At 35.3% G+C, this 12808-nt stretch overlaps 1 protein-coding gene and 1 pseudogene across 6 annotated transcripts in view; one reads left to right on the forward strand and one right to left on the reverse strand.

Annotated features, from left to right (window-relative positions):
* PDS5B (PDS5 cohesin associated factor B) overlaps positions 1-12808 on the forward strand; it is a 164001-nt gene that overhangs the window by 17053 nt on the left and 134140 nt on the right. The window lies entirely within an intron of this gene.
* On the reverse strand, positions 6122-9008 carry LOC105066310 (small ribosomal subunit protein eS6-like; annotated as a pseudogene).

Consider the following 12808-nt stretch of genomic DNA (forward strand, 5'->3'; position numbering starts at 1 on the left):
TATTGTTAACTGTAGTCATCATGCTGTACATTAGATTTAAATTCCCAGAACTTATTTATCTTATAACTGAAAGTTTGTACTCTTTAACAGAATCTCCATACCTCTTCCCGCCCTACCTCAACCCCCTAGCCCCTGGCAGCTCTGTTTATATGAGTTTGGCTTTTTAGATTCCACGTATAAGTGAGATCATGCATTATTTATCTTTCTCTGATTTATTTCACTTAGATAATACCCTCAAGTTTCATCCATGTTGTCACAAATGGCAGGATATCCTTCCTCATGGCCAAATAATATTCTCTTAAATATATATACTGCATCTTTATTCATTCATCCTTTGATGGATGTTGAGGTTGTTTCCATGTCTTGGCCATTGTGAATAATGCTGCCATGAGCTTGGGGGTGCAGATGTCTCTGCACTTTGAAATACTGTAATCTTTAGTTCTATTTCATTTTTTAACTGTTTCCATTTTACTGCTGAGATTCTACATTGTCACCATGTTTTCCATTAAGTCCTCGAACAGATTTTTAGTAGCTGCTTTAAAAGTCCTTGTTTGTTAATTCTCTCATGTGAGTTATTTCATTGCCTTTTTCTGTTTACTACTTCTTTTCCACCCTTGAGAATAGGTCACATTTTCCTGCTGCTTTTCATGTGTAGAAAGTTTTAATTTTAGAGTGGACATTGTGTATCATCCCTAAATTCTCTTTGTCTTCCTCTGATGAATATAATTAAATTAATTATAAATTATAATTATATTATAATATTATATATTATAAATTATAATTATATTAATAAATCATCTTCAACTTGTGGTGGCTTGGTCTTATACTTTAAGATCGGTTTGTAGAAAGCCTGAGATGTTTTTTAAGCCCTCGTAACTTGGTCAGGCTCATATCTCCTCTGCAGTGGGCAGCAGCTGAGATTGTGGCTGAGTTCTTTCAGCTTTCCAGTTGTTGTTTTCCACTGGGCTCCTTGGACTCTTCCCTGAGTATACTTAGTTCAGGGGTCGGTGAAGAATTTGAAAGAGTTATATCAGTTTTTGAAGCTTATGCTGCTGTGTCACACCCATCTCCTGAATTTCCCCTGTGAATCTCTGGCAACTCTGTGGCCATGAATTTAATAAAACTGCAACTTTCTGCTTGAGTTCCAGTAGCCCTGTGCTTTTTGCAGACTAGGAATGCCCTCGGGAAAAGCTGTATAAATTTGAATCTCTTCGATTGTATTTCCCTTCTTTCAGTGGTCAGATTTTCCAGTTTCTACCTTCTCTTGGTGCTTTTTTCTGCTTTCAAATCATTATTTTACCCAGAGTTTTTTTTTTTTGTTTGTTTTTTGTTTTTTTACAATTGTTATCTATGAAAGGGTTAGTTTAATGAGTTGGCAGAAGCTACTCCACTATTGTTAGAACTCTTCAGACTCATTTTGATTTATTTCAGACTGGCCCTTTAAGCACAGTTGCTGATTTAACACACATTTTGTTTTAGGGTTACACGTTTTTAACATAAGATAGAAACTCACTAGTGCTTCAATTATATATACTTGGTTTTAATAGGTAGTTATTTAGTGAAAAGCCTTGAGCTAAAGAATGTTTACAAAGACTGGTAAGAGGGACAGCCGTATTTCTGTTGCTATTTCTCTCCCACTTTATTAGCAGCAGCCTTTGATAGACAGCATTGGGACACATGGGACCAGATAATATTGGAAGAAAATGTCATTTTTCAACTGTCTTAGATAGGCTTTTACTTCTCTTGGTATTTCTACTTTGTGTAAGAAGTACTAAAATGTAAATGTTTGTCTCAACGGCTTCTGTCTCAAAATTCGTGTTTATGATAGGGCTGTGGGACATCTATTTACGTTTAAATGGTTAGCTAGAACCAGCTCAGGTTCAGAGGATAGGATCATTTTACAAATATTTGAGTTTATGGTTTTGACTTTAAGCAAAATATATTTAAAAGAAAGTATGTTCAAGAGGAAACTCGGTGAGTTGATTGTAGAGATTGTAAATGTAATGGCAATACATTTTTTAATAAACTGAGTGTTTTGTGCTTCTAGTACAAGTCTAAGGTTAACGTATAGTCAAAATACATATATTAAGGGGTGTTGATTTTTAGTTGCTCTCTTGAATTCGAACAGCTTATTTTGTTGTTTTAATGTACATATAACTTTAAAGATAAGAAGGTAGATTTTAAAATTTGAACTTGCTCTTTTAGAAAGTAAATGCTTTCAAAACTTAGTATTCTTCAGGTAAATCCTTAAGTATTTTTGCTCATGGAAGAAAAGTGAGGTACATTATAACCCCAATATGTGATATTTGACTTTTTCTCTTTAGTTGAGTGTTGTAAGAGGTAGAGAAGAGGTGGACACGTTCAGCCCATAGAGAAGAGGCAGGTGAACACGTTCAGCCTTTTCTACAATAGTTTAACCCTAAATAACATTTTCATCACTATCGATTAGAGTTTGCTTGAAAAGTAAAATTATTGTAGTGATTGTTTTTTACCAATTGTAGGAACTAATTATACGTACCTGAATCTGGTGCTAGGCTTGAAGTCAGTAGGGCTGGCAGTTGGGAAGGGAAGATGGACATGAAATGGGGGTAAGGTGAGGTTAAACTAGAACCTGCAAAGAAGATTTAGAACTTGTAGAAATGAATTGGAATGTATGAGCCCGAACTTGAGCCTTCATAACTCTCACTGGTTTCACACCTGCAACCTTGATGATGCAGGTGACCTGCAGTAGGTGTGGGACACCTCATCATGGAGCTGCACACACACTTGCCTCGGTATAATCTGGAAGAGCAAAGGTGGAGATCTGACAGGAGCTGGAAGAGCTTTGGGCCCAGTCGCTGCCCCATGCCAATGAAAGTGAGCCTAAAGAGCCATGACTGTGTGAGAACTGCCGTAACACCTGACTTTATGTTGACGTTCTTAACTTGGCTGCTGCTTCACTTCTGTCTTCTGAATCTCGTGGAAAAACTTTTTGAGGCCCAACCTAACCCACAACCATGTGGGGAATGGTATTTCGGAAAATGTAGTTGCAACCCAGCTAAGATAAAAAGCCATCACAGACCATCCCTTGTCACCACAGCACCAATGCAAACCTCTTTTAATCATATTTAACTTAAAAATAAAGCAAATTACAAACCTGTACTTTTGGTGAACATAATGCAACTATCCTTTGTTCAGCTGATAACATACAAATCCTTTCCTTAAGAAAAGGTACAAAATCCCTTTATCCATAGTTGTGTTAATTTTTTTTCTACCTACGTCACATTTTCTACTTATATCCTTAATGTAAGGATAAACTTACATTACTTACATAACTTAAATTTGGTAATACGATATTATATTAGCTACTATCAGATGGTTGTAGAAAGGGAGATAAAAATAAATTGACTAATATACAATTTTTTATATCATAAAAAGAAAAAATACTCATTAGAGTTTTCATTTCTGCAGCTAGTCATGTGGTTGTGGTTGCTACCTGTAATTGCCTTCTCCGGCTGTCATTCCACATTCCCTCTGTTCTTGGCAAGTACCTCAGCTGATTGTGGTTTCTTGCCTGGTAGGGTGACCTAAATCTTCATTCCTTAAGGGTCTGTGTCATTAGCCAGCCTGCCTGGATTATTTCCACTGCCTTTAATCACAGTACATGGAAATACTAAGTGGCCTTCTAGAGGAACTCCTGCATTCCAGACATACTTTTTCTTAGCCCCTCTTGTATAGTAGCAGCCCAGCTTCCCCTTGATTGTAAGATCAGTCACCCTAGTCAGTTCTGTAACCCTCTTTGTTGATTCATTGACACGAAAAGCCCAAAGTGGCTGGGTGACAGTCTCAACTTCCAGTTGAATGAAACTATTACTGTATCCCTTGGTGGAAATTAAGATCTACCAAGGGAACTGTATGGGCATGGATGAATGCATCATATGATGTATTGTGTTATGTATCAGTGAATTGGGAAGCAAAGTAAGTCAGTTAAGAATGAGAATGAATTAATACAAAATAATATAGTCTCACAGTACTCGGGAGTTAATCAGGATACCCTGTTCAGAAATATTTACTTTGAAAGAAGTGTAGATATATCCGAAATGTGCGTGTAGTTTTTTCTTGTTTATTACCCAGTATTTAATAATGGACAGGTGGTCGGTAGCTGTTGCATTCTGATTCTAGATCTGACGTGCTTTTTTGGATTTTTTATTTACCTAAAGCAAACAATTGTATTTACTATTTTGAGCTTTTATAAGTTAATAAGACTAAAACAGTGAGCGTAAATGACTTCTTTTTCACAAGTGAAAATACTATAGTAGCACTGCATGTCATGTCTAATCTGAAACTGGAAATTATAATAATGTAGTGATTAGGATGGTGAGCTTGGAGCCAGACTGCCTGGCCTTAAATCCCAGCTCTTCTGCTTACCATGAATTCCAGTTAGCTATTACTCGGTAACAACCCCCACTCCCCCAGAATTTCAGTGGCTTAAAATGAGTGTGTGTTATTATGAATCTGTAGATCAGGTGGATGACTCTGATCATCTGGGCTAGATTTGGCTCATTACAGTTGAGCTGATTTCATCTGGGATTGCTCATGTATCTGTGGTCACCTGGCAGGTTGGCTGGAGGCTGGCTGATCTATGGTGGCTTCTCATATTTCTGGCGGTTGGCTGACTATCTGCTGGATGATGGAGGGTGACTGAGGCACATATCTCATCATTTATTAGGCAAGTCTGGTCTTGTTCACATGGTGGGGGGCAGGATTCTAAGAGAGGTAGTAGAAACATGCAAGGTCTCTTGAGGTCAGCACTTGAAACTGGCACAGTGTCACTTCTGCCACTTTCTGTTGGTTCAGGGCAAGTCATGAGGCCAGACAAGGCTCAAGATGTGGGGAAATCAACTTTGCCTTTTGTTGGGAGGAGCTGCAGTGTCACATTGCTGGGGGTATGGATACTAGGAGGGGTGGAGAATTGGGGCCATTTTATATTCATCCTACCATGTAACACCATCACGCACAAATCTCTCCATCTCTTTGAATCTATTTCCTAACCTGTAAAAATGGTTAGGAGAGTAATGATACTTTTTGAGACAGTTTTGAAGAATAGATAAAATAATCTATATAAAGTGTCTTTGACAGTGTCTTGATATATGCCAATATGTACTCAGTAAATTTTTATTATTACTACTTGGTAATAATTAGCCGGGTGTTTTATATTCATTACTATATACTCATAATAATCCTTTGATAGTGTCATTATTTCCTTCTTATAGCTGAGGAGACAGGCTGAGCTGCTTAAGTTACCAATATGCCAAGATTGGTTGTAGACCCAACATTTGAACCAAAGTATTATCATGTTTTTGCTTTTTTGCTTTGAGAGCCAGTACAGTGGTAACATATGTGGGCTCTGGAACTGTGTTAAGAGTCCTTGTCCCAGACCTTACTAGCCTTTCCGCCTTGGGCAAATTACTTAACCTCTTTGTGCATCACTTTCTAGGAAAGGAGATTACTTACCTCCAAAGGTTGCTGGTGAGGATTAAATGAATTAATACACATTAAGTGTTTAGAACTGTGAGCACAGGCTAGATAGGTACTCAGTATGTTGTTATTTCTTCTCCTCTTAATATTATACCATGCTGCCTTTAGTCTAAACCTTTAAAACCTTTCTTACAGAAAAACATAAATGAGACTGAAATTGTCACCCTTTTTAGAGCTATCTAATTTTTTCATGAAGTATTATTAACCTTTATGGTTAGTTTCCTAATATAATAATTAATTATGGGTTTTACTGGTGTGAATTGGTTATATATAGTGACATTTCAATTTGAGGAAAAACTATTCCACAGTGTTTTGGGTTTTTTTTCCCCCCTCATCTCCTTTCTGAGCTTTGCTTGCATAAGGTCATTCATTTCTGTGGCTTCCATTCTATGTTGGTTACCCCCAAATCAACATCTGAAGTTTGACCTGACTCCTGGTTTTCATTCCTTAATTGGTTTTTCTTCTTTCTCAAATTAGTTATTAAATTTACTATTTCTGTAATCTCTCACACCTTCTCTTCCTCTTTATGTTTATTGCTTTTGGTTTAATCCAGATCCTCATGATTCTTTTTCCTTCTCTCTCTCTCTTTTTTTAATATCTGACCTTATTTATTTGTTACTCTTGGAACATCATATTTTTGACTGAACTCAGAGATGGAAGCTCTCAGAGAGGACAGCTTCTGTCTCTTGGTAGTTTGTTCCTTGTGTTTTTCTTTGACCTCCTTCATTCTTTTGGCCAAAAGTTTAGCATATTCTGCAGCCTTTCCTTATTTTTCTTAGCATGCTGTTCTTTCAGGGCAAATAGGTTGATGTTTGTGTTACAGAACATGTGGAGTAACAAACACTGCATGCATCTTGGGTGCTTTGGTCCTTGGTTTCTTACTTTCTCTGTTTAGGTGCTTTCTCATGACATGCTGGCAGACATCATCTTTAGAGAGATTGAAAAGTTTGTGAATTCTAGCTATTTTGGACCCCAGGGCGATGAGGCACAGTCGTATCAGTGAGTCCAGGAATATCCTCTCTGTCCCCTTTTTATGATGACCAAATTGAGAACACTTAGATTGGCATTCGCAATGCAACCCTGAACAAATTTGCACTTTCTTTCTCCAGTTTTCCTTGATCTATAACAGAACTTCACCTTAACTCAGTAGCAGACAGACACAGCCATGGATCAGGACACCCTGCTTCATGGGGAAACCTTGTTTATCATTTCCCACTACTGATTTGGACTATATAACCCTTCCATTCTTCACCCAGAACATTAGCAGCAACTTCTATAGCCATATGCTTTGCATAAAAGGTATGAAGTTTGCATTTATCATCTACTTCAGTGAGTTTCTGGCAACCAGTGGCTCGGAAAGAGATGTTCAACTTCATTCTGAAGCAGCTGACTGCCTCTGAGGTGCCACGAAAAAGAGCTTTTTTATAGAGAGCAAACCAGTGGGAGAAGGAAGGGGAGAGAAGGACAAAATAGGGATAGAGGATAAAAGAAAGGGTTATTATGGGATTTTATGAAATCGTGTGTGACACCTTTGACAATTGTAAAGCACTATAAAATTTAAAGAATCTTTTGTTCACTAAAAAAGTAAATTTAAAAAATTAGTAACTTCCTAATCAGTCTCTTAAGTTCTATTCTTACCTTTTTCTAGTCCATCTTTCAGGAACTGTCAAAATAGTTTATGTAAAAGACATTTGATCATTTTATTCCCTTGGTTAAAACTTTAAATTCTCATTGCTCACAAGAAAAAAATAAATTTGATCATTTAGGTTTCTTGATGAATCTGCCTCTGCTTCCCTCTCCAGCAGAATCTTTAGTTACTTAGCGACAGAATTTCTGAGTTCTGGCTATGTGAAATTACCCTGTACTGTCATATTCTCTTGCATGTCTATACATTTCTTTTAATTTCGTCTGAAATCCTCTGCCTAGATTTGTTCTGTTGGCAGACTTAGTGCATCTTTTTTGGAGATTTACTGAAGTGTGATTTCTCAGGGAAGGTTTCCTTATCCCTACTATACACTGTCAGACTCCTGATTCTTTGCCTGGACTGGTATATGCTTTTATTATAGCTTTTATCACATTGATATTTTTAAACATCTTTGTTTCGATATAATTTGTATACCATACAGTTCACTAATTTAAAGTGTATAGCTCAGTGGTTTAGTATATTTACAGAGTTATGCATTATTACCATAATTTTAGAACATTTCATTATCCCAAAAGAAACCTACATTTCTTAGCCAACACCTCCTAGCATCTCATCCTCCTTCCCCCCTCCATCCTGCAGTCATTGATCTGCTTTCTGTCTCCAGAGATATGCCTATTCCATACATTTCATATTAGTGGAATCATTTATTATTTAGTCCTTTGTAGTTGGTATCTTTAACTTAATGTTTTCAAAGTTCAGCAATCTTGTAGTATTATATGTTAGTACTTCATTTCTTTTTATTGCCAAATATTTCATTGTATGGGTAGACAATATTTTATCCATTCGTTAGTTGATGGGCATTTGAGTTGTTTCTGCTTTAGCTATTATGAATAATACTATAATGAGCATTTGTGTACAAGTTTATGTGCAGACATACATTTTTATTTCTCTGGATATATACGTAGGATCATTTGGTAACTGTTTAACTGTTTGAGAAAATACCAGACTGTTTTCCAAAGCTGCAGTGTCATTTAACATTCCCACCATCAGTGTATGAAGGTTTTAATTTCTCTACATCCTTGTCCACACTTGTTATTGTTGTCTGTGTTTTTGATTACAGCCATTCTAGTGGGTGTGAACAAGTATTTCGTTGGGATTTTGATTTGCATTTCCTGATGGTTAATGATGTTGAGCAACTTTTCATGTGTGTATTAACCATTTGCATATCTTCTTTGGAAGACTATTCAGAGCCTTTGTCACATTTTAAAATTGAGTTGTAATAGTTCTTTATATATTCTAGATATAAGCCCCTTATCAGTTATGATTATGTAATTTTTCTCCCATTTATTCTAGATATAAGCCCCTTATCAGTTATGATTATGTAATTTTTCTCCCATTCTGTTGGTTGTCATTCACTTTGTTGATACTGTCCTTTGAGCTATAAAAGTTTTTTTGTTTTTGTTAAAAATTCCCACTTATCCTTGTATTCAGAGTTGAGCCTAGTCTCTCTCTTCTGTTGTTATAGTCTTGACACTTAAAGGAGTCCAGAATAAGTGACCATGGCATAAAAGTTATTTTGAGAAGAAATCTCTTAACCTGCCTAAAAACGGAGTTTCCCCAAAGAACTCAATTGTCATAAATTCCCTTTTGGGGAGCAGCCAGGAAAGATTGACTCTTATCACTGGAGATGAAAAGTTGCTACACCATACCTAAATAGACATTGTCACAGAACTACCTTGTCTCTCATCTGTTCTTGTAAGGGCCCATTTATCTTTCCAAAAAGTCATTTATTTTCCTGTAAGTGCCCTTCACTTATTAAGGTGCTATATAAGTCCCAGATTCTAAACATCTCCTTGAGTCACATTTTTCTGTAAACTTGTTTGTATACATATGTGAATAAAAGTCTGTCTTTTCTCTTGCTAATCTGTTGTATGGCAGAGAAAAACCTTTTTTCTCTATCTTAAGTTTGCTGGCTGGGGCCTTACAAATTAGACTGACAAAAGAATAATGCATTTTTAGAGAAGTGACAGGACAGAGGAAAAGGATTCTTGAGTTTCTAAGGGTGGCAAGTTGTGGAAAGTTAAATGTATGGGGAAATAATGGAAGATAAGGACTAGTGAAAATTTTAATGTTAAAATTTTTAAATTGAGATGTAATTGACTTATTAGTTTCAGGTATACAATATAATGATTTGATATTTGTATATATTGTGAAATGATCACCACAGTAAGCCTAATTATAGTTAACCTCTGTCACCACACAGTTAGGAGTTTTTTCTTTTAAAATTCACTCTTAGCAAATCTCAAATGTACAATGCAATATTATTGTATATAGTCACCATGTTACATCCCCATGACTTACTTACTTTATAACTGAAAATTTGTACTTTTTGACCATGTCCACCCATTTTGCCCATCTCTTCCTCTACCTCTGGCAACCACCAATCTAAATTGTTCCCTGTAGCTATGAATTCGGTTGTTTTCTGTTCTGTTTAGATTCCACATATAAGTCATATCATAGGGTATTTGTCTTTTTCTCTCTGACTTATTTCACTTATCATAATGCCCTCAAGGTCCATTTAATGTCTGAAGAGTGTTCTATTGGAATTAAATTTGGAATTAAGTCTGGCTTTATCAATTACAAGTGTTACGACCTTGTGGACTGTGGACATGTTGCTTCTCTTAATCTCTAAGAGAACATCATGTATCTCAGGGTTACTGGAATAACACAAAGTACATAAAAGTAACTTATGTAGCTCCTCGCAAATAGGTGCTTAGCGACTATTAGTTTTATTCTTTCATTTATTATATAATAAATACAATAATTTGCCAATCTAAAAGTAAACTTTTCTTTTCAAAATACTGAAGTATTTTCATAATGTACTTGCCTGCAGCCAGAGACTTCCCTAACACTGTGAAATATAGTTACATCTTGGGTTCTAGAAATTTGTCAAGATGCTAAGCTAGAAGTGACAATTACTTTTTCTCTTTTAAACAATTTTATATTTTAAAAACACAAATGGAGATCGTAGTATATATGTGTATTGTTTTGCTGCTTCAATTTAATATGTATTTTGGACTTTGATCTGGGTCAGCACATAAATTGCCTCATCAATTTTAGTTTTGTATGTGTATACCAAAAATTGCTTAACTTTTCCAATGCAGGACATGTAGGCAATTTTCAGTATTTTGCTATTATACCTATCTCCGCATGTAAATACAAAAAAATGTAGTCTGTGTTCCCATTGCCTGGTATCTTGAGGTTGAAACTGGCATGGGACTAAGGGAAGAGTCAAGGAAATGGGACCGAATTAGAACCAGGAGCAGTAATGGAACCATACCGAAAACCTTCTCTACTTTGGGATTACTGTTTATTTTCCTGACAGTAAACCCTTTTTTGTTGTTGAATGTAGCTGGACTAGGAAATTTCGTTCCTTAACACGTCACAAATCCAAATGAATATTGTGAGGCTTTTCACTAGTCTCAGTAGAAATGGTCTAGTGTTTTGTAATTAAGTTTAATTATTTGTTCTTTACTTCTGAAAACTAGTTTATTGTATTGAAGAATTTTCTTTCTCATCCTGGTTTGCTGTAAGATATTTATATAAATCAGGAATAGTGAGCAGTTTAATTTAGATAATCTTGTGCTTTTTTTTTTTTTTGCCGATCAATAGAATTCTTTCATTAATAAATTCTCTGATGTTGACAGTCTTTGCAGAGTGAACTTGTTTGCGAGAGAGCCATCGCACACTAGTGAGACAGTGAAATTATGTGCATATTTATTACTTGTCTCATCTAAAACAGATTCCTGAGCTATGATTGAACCACCTCTGAATCAGTACCCCTGACTTAGAGAATTGCTGTATCCTCATAGCTTAAATCTATTTTACCTTAAACCATCCATTTACTCTCTAGGGAGGGGGAACTATACTGATTATCTTGGCTAGTTAGGGCCTATTTAATGGACTTAGATGTTACTACTACCCTAAATTCATTGCAGCTATGTTATCAAAGAGGGGTGTAATGATTGTAGGGGAGGCAAACACATATCCACGTTGTTTTGGGCATTTTTGCAATGTAAAAATATGAGATAAATAAGAGACTTGTCAAATGTTTACTAGATTTTTTTCCTCTGTGGTACACCTGATAGTGACATTTTTTTTCTGTTGGGTTGTTTTTCTTCACTGTTTATCGATGTTCTTAGTATATTCTGGTTGCTAGCTTTAAAAAAAAGTTGAATTGCAAATACCTTTTCCCATATGAGGTATTAATTTTAATGTAGTAAAGCTTATCAGTCTTTTATTTTTTGATTTATGTATCTAATTACATTTAGTTTGATTTAAGAAATCTTTCCAGACTTGGATAATAAAACACATCTCTTGTTTTAAACCTTCGTCTTTCATTTTAGTTTATTGGGGGTGCTATTATATCTTTTTTGCCATCAACAGTGGGATAGGCCTTGAAATTCTTTTTTTCCTTTATGAATATTCAGATTCCTTTAATAAAGACTCTGTCTTTTCTGCGTTGATCTGTAAAACTAACTCTCATAATCAAGTTTCCATATGTGTGTGGGTCTATTTCTGGACTCAGTTCTGTTCCATGATCTATTTGTCTATCCTCACTGTAATAACTTTTGCTGTCTGGTAGGACACATTCCCTCTACTTTATTTTTCATGGGTGTTCTGACTTTTTGCACATCCAGATAATTTTAAAATTGGTGCTAAAGTCTTTCAGGTGCTCTGTTGAATTATATATCTAGAATACTTTGGGGGAGAATTGACATCTTTATGATAGTGAATATCTTTATGATATGAACATAATACACCTGTAATCAATTATACTTTATGTTTTTTAATAAGGTATTATAGTTTTCGTCATGTAGGTCTTAAACATGTTTGCTTAGATTCTAAAAACGCACCTTATACTTTTGATTTTAAATTACATTTTCAGTTGCTTTGACAGGTATATGGAAATACAGTAGATTTTTGCATGGTAATCTGTCCATCTTGCTAAGCTTTTAGTTTTCTAATATTTTGCTATTTATGAATTTCTATATAGCAGATTGTGTCACCTGCAAATATAAATAATAGTTTCTTTCTAATCCTTATACCACACATTTACTTTTCTTAGAGTACTAGTTAGAATCTTCTGGTAAATATTTAAGAGTAGTAGTGATAGTGGAATTATTATTGTTTCTGATTTTAAAAGGAATACTTGATATGTTTCACCATTAAGAATGATGTTTTTTGTTGGTTTTTGGTAGGTAACCTTTATCAGGTAACCATATTTCCTTTTCTTGTATCTTTAGCAAAGGGGTATTGATTTTTCACGTGTTGAGACAGTTTTATTTCTTCCTTCAGTGTGTTGATGTGGTAAGTGATATTGATAGATATCTTTCTGGTCATAAACCAACGTTGGGTTATTAGAATAAATTGAATTTGGTCATAATATAAGTGTACTGTCCAATATAGTAGCCACTAGCCACATGTGGCGATTTAAATTTAAATTAATGAAAATTAAATAAAATTAAAAATCCAGTTTCTAAGACATACCAACCATATTTCAAGTGTTAATTGAAGCTAGCAGCTGTCATATTGAACAATGCAAATTAGAACATTTCCATTGCAGAAAATTCTATTGGGCAGTGC

Source organism: Camelus bactrianus, chromosome 14 (assembly GCF_048773025.1).
Source record: "Camelus bactrianus isolate YW-2024 breed Bactrian camel chromosome 14, ASM4877302v1, whole genome shotgun sequence".
NCBI lineage: Eukaryota > Metazoa > Chordata > Mammalia > Artiodactyla > Camelidae > Camelus > Camelus bactrianus.